Here is a 4712-nt window from a genome sequence, read left to right on the forward strand (position 1 = left end):
CCAGCTGTGCCAGCTGTGCCAGCTGTGGCAGCCAGGGACAGGGACCCACGGCTGGGAGTGCCCAGAGCCTGCAGCCACACGTGGGAACAGCAGAAACAGCCCCTGCTCTGGAATTCAGGAGTTTCAAAGTGCCACAAATTCACCCCAAGGGAATTTGCTGCTGCTGGACTTCCCCTGGGACAAGGGATGTGGATTTCTGGCTGTGCCACAGGGGAAATGTCCCTGGAGCTGCAGGAGCTGTGCCTGGAAGGGACCCAGTGCCAGGAGCTGCATTCCAGGGAAAACCTCCTGGCACTGGCCACAGGGCAACCAGGAATTCCTGAGCTCTGCCCTCCTCTCTGCTGTGCACAAGGGCTCCTTGTCCCTGGCTGGGATCCAGGGAGTCACCTCTGAGATCCCACAGCAAAATCCCCCACAAAGCTCCAGCACAAGGGGGGATTTGCTGTCTGGTATTGCTCCTGCTCAATAAAGAGAGGCTGTTTAAGGTCCAGCACAGAGCAGCTCTGGGCTGCTGGGACTTCCTCAGCTTCTTTTCTGAGCCAAGAACAGAATCCTCCCTGAAAATTGGGGTAACCTGAATTTCCAGGCTGTGCAAACCAATGAATTCTGCACATGGAATTAACTTGAGGAGGGGAAGGTGTTCGTGGTGCCCCTGGAGGGCAGAGGGTGGCCAAACCCCTGCAGCCCCCACCTGTTCCTTCAGCCCATCCTGCAGAAGTTCTGCTTCCAGCCCTGTCCCCAGTGTGCTGGAGCTGGAATATTCCCTAGGGATGCTGGATTGCAGCTGGAATGAGGGGTGGGAGCGGCTGCAGGAGGGCACTGAGCTCTCCCCTCTGTGCCATTCCCAGCACAAACACCTGCCTGCAGCTCCTCCTGGAACTCACTGCTTCCTGACAGAGCATTTGGGAGGAAAAATCAGGGATTGTTTAAAAATAGCACCCAGCACTCCTGCAATGAGAGCACCAAGGGCAAACACATCCCTGGGCATGCTGAGCCAGCAGCACATTCCCTGTAAATGGGAATGGAGCTCTGGTACTGCTCTGGATCTCCTCACCTCATCCCAGTGCAAATTGTGGGGGAAACTTCCAGGAAAACCCCTCTGGAAAGATGGAAATGCTGCAGATTCTGCCCTGCTCTGTTCAGCTGTGGAAATCAGACAATTCTGGGACTGAGAAACATCTCTGCTTCCCGGGACAACCCCAGAGTTCCAGGATCCCTGAGGATGGAAAATCCCTCCCAGCCCATGGAGNGTTCATGTTACTCACGGGCCTGGGGGGGCTGCAAGAGACAGACACCCTGTCAGGGACAGAAAAACAATGGGAACAACCCAAAAGTGACAGGGATCCTGTTCAGGGAACAGAAAAAACAATGGGAACAACCCAAAAGTGACAGGGATCCTGTCAGGGACAGAAAAACAATGGGAACAACCCAAAAAGTGACAGACACCCTGTCAGGGAACAGAAAAAACAATGGGAACAACCCAAAAGAGACAGACACCCTGTCAGGGACAGAAAAACCAATGGAAAAAATCCAGGGATCCTGTCAGGGAACAGAAAAACCAATGGGAACTGCCCAGCACACACAGGGATCCTGTCAGGGAACAGAAGAACAAGAAAACAATCCAATATTGAGAGGGATCCTGTCAGGAACAGAAAATCCAATGGAAACAACCCAAAAGTGACAGGGATCCTTGTCAGGGAGCAGTAAAGGGAAAAGGAAACAGTCCAGCACACACAGGGATCCTGTCAGGGAACAGAAAAACCAATGGGAACTGCCCAGCACTCGGGAAAAGCCCATCCCTGTGTCCTGTGGCAGTGCCAGGGGATCCCTTCCCTGGCCCTGGGTGCTCAGAGGATCCCAGGGGATCCCAGGGATCCCTTCCCAGGCTCTGGGTGCTCAGAGGATCCCAGGGATCCCTTCCCAGGCTCTGGGTGCTCAGAGGATCCCAGGGATCCCTTCCCAGGCTCTGGGTGCTCAGAGGATCCCAGGGGATCCCAATGATCCCTTCCCTGGCCCTGGGAGCCCCAGGGGACCCCAGGCCAGTTCAGCAGCCCCAGTTGCAGTGGGATGCTCCAGGGAACAGGCAGAGCAAGGAGCAAAATCTGGAAAAACAGGGAAAAGACAATCCAGAATGGTTTCTATTGTTATTTTACAGTGTTTTCACTGGTGGAATTGTAACCCCAAAGCTCTGGTGCCTCGATGGCAACCTCCACATAAATGGGATTTATCTCCAAGAAAACCAAACAAACACCAGGAAAGGCAGGAGCTGGAATGAGGGAAGTGCCCAGAGCGGCTCCCAGGGCTGAACAAAAAAATCTCTTTTACAAAATACCCAATTTTCTGTTGGCATTTCCACTGAGCTGCAACTCAGAGAAATCCCCTGATCTCTGCTGTATTTGTGATGGGGTGAGATATCCACGAGGAGCCAGACTGGGAATTTGGGATTAGGAAATAACTCATTTCCCAATTTTTGGGCACAAGAGCAGGTGCTTGGAGCTCTTGTGCCCAAAACCATGAGGGGAAACCTCCCAGGCAGCATCCACACAGGAAATCCCACAGGCAGGCCTGGCCACGAGCTGGGATTCAGAAATAAGAAATATGAAATAAAAAATGAGAAAGAAGAAACAAAAAATAAGAAACAAGAAATAAGAAACAAGAAACAAGAAATATGAAACAAGAAACAGGAAACAGGAAATAGGAAATAAAAAATGTGAAATGTGAAATGTGAAATGAGAAATGAGAAATAAGAGATATGAAGTATGAAGTATGAAGTATGAGATATGAGATATGAAATAAGAAATAGGAAATAAGAATAAGAAATAAGAAGTGTGAAATGCGAATTCAGAAATATGAAATGAGAAATGAGAAATGAGAAATGAGAAATAAGAAATATGAAATAAGAAATATGAACTAAGAATTATGAAATAAGAAATATGAAATAAGAAGTAAGAAATATGAAATAAGAAATATGAGATATGTTATATGAAATAAAAAAACAGAAATAAGAAATCAGAAATCAGAAATAAGGAATATGAAATATGAAATCAGAAATATGAAATAAGGAATAAGGAATATGAAATAAAAAATCAGAAATCAGAAATCACCTCCTTCCCTCTGACAGAGGATTTCAGGTGTTCCTCAATTTCCTGCTCTCACTGCATTTCCCAGCCCAGGGAACCCCGGGAGGGAAAGGCCTGGACACGGTGAGAGCTCCAGAGCTGAGCTGGGAGTGCTGCCCTGCCCTGGAACTGCTGCAGGATGGGTTTGCTGCAGGTTCAGGGAAAAAGGAAATCAGAGAGAGCCCAGAGGAGGCCCCGGAGCTGCTCCAGGGCTGGAGCCCCTCTGCCATGGAGCCAGGCTGGGAGAGCTGGGGGTGCTCACCTGGAGAAGNCCTGGATCCTTCTCCAGGGGACCCCCCTCCACTTCCCAGCAGATTGCAGGAGCAGTTCTCTGTCCCAAGGAATTCCCAAGGTGCCCATTTACTCCTCCTTCCAAAACTTCCTTCAAACAAACTGGTCCACATTTGCTCCATATTCTGGGGAAATCCTGGATTTCCTGGTGTCCTGGTGGGAGCTGGAGGAGCTCTGATGGAGCCACAAACAGTTCAGGATGCCCTCAGGATGGGAAGGCTTTCGGCAGGATGTGACCTCTGGCTCCCAGTGTGAACCAGAGAGATGCAGGAGGTTTCTGGGAGTCTCTGCTGAGCTTTGCTGATGTCCTGTCAGTGTTTCCCAGGGCTGAGGGGGCTCAGGGATGGCTGGAGGCTGCTCCTCCAGGTGAACATCCCTCTCTGTGTGTGCAGCACCATCATCCCAGCCGTGCACCCAACCTCCCTTTCCAGCAGAATCCAGGGGAAGTGGCTGCAGTGAGCAGCTCCAGACACAGAAATGCAGCTCCCAGCCCCCTCCAGCTGCAATTGCAGGTGCCAGGATGTGCTGAACCCTTTCATTTCAGCCAGTGCTGAGCCCCTGCAGCAGGGGCAGGAGGAGCTGCAGTAAATCCTGGGGCCAGCTCCGTGCCCAGGCTGGGCTGTGGGACAAGGGGACACACGGCAAGGAGCCCTCCCCTCCCTCAGCTCTGTCCTGCCCCGGGCTGCAAGGGAGGGGGATGCCAGGGACAGAGCCAGTGCAGTGATGGATGATCCCACAGTGCTCCCAAAACCGGGAAATTCCACCCCAAAAAGCGGCTGGGGATGTGCTGAGAGACCCCTGGAGCCTCCTGCAGGTGGGGCAGGAGTCAGGGACTGCAGTTCCCCCAGCACTGCCCAGGCTCCCCAGGGCTGCTCCCACTGCCTTGGGGCCACCGAGGGCCAGAGGGAGTCACTGAGCCTGGGAATGGCACAGCCAGGGATCCAGGGCACCCTCAGCAGCCAGAATCCCTGAACCCCTGAATCCCTGAGTCCCTGAGTCCCTGAATCCCTGAATCCCTGAACCCCTGAGTCCCTGAACCCCTGAATCCCTGAGTCCCTGAGTCCCTGAGTCCCTGAACCCCTGAATCCCTGAACCCCTGAGTCCCAGAACCCCTGAATCCCAGAACTCCTGATGCTGGAAAATCCCTCCCAGCCCATGGAGCCCCAGCCTGTCCTGATCCCCACCTTGTCCCCAGCCCAGAGCTCTGAGTGCCACATCCAGGAATTCCCTGCACACCTCCAGGGATGAGACTGCAGCAGCTCCCTGGGCAGCCCCTGCCAAGGCCTGAGCTCCCTTTCCAGG

The sequence above is a fragment of the Parus major genome, unplaced genomic scaffold (assembly GCF_001522545.3).
Source record: "Parus major isolate Abel unplaced genomic scaffold, Parus_major1.1 Scaffold276, whole genome shotgun sequence".
Classification (NCBI taxonomy): Eukaryota; Metazoa; Chordata; class Aves; order Passeriformes; family Paridae; genus Parus; species Parus major.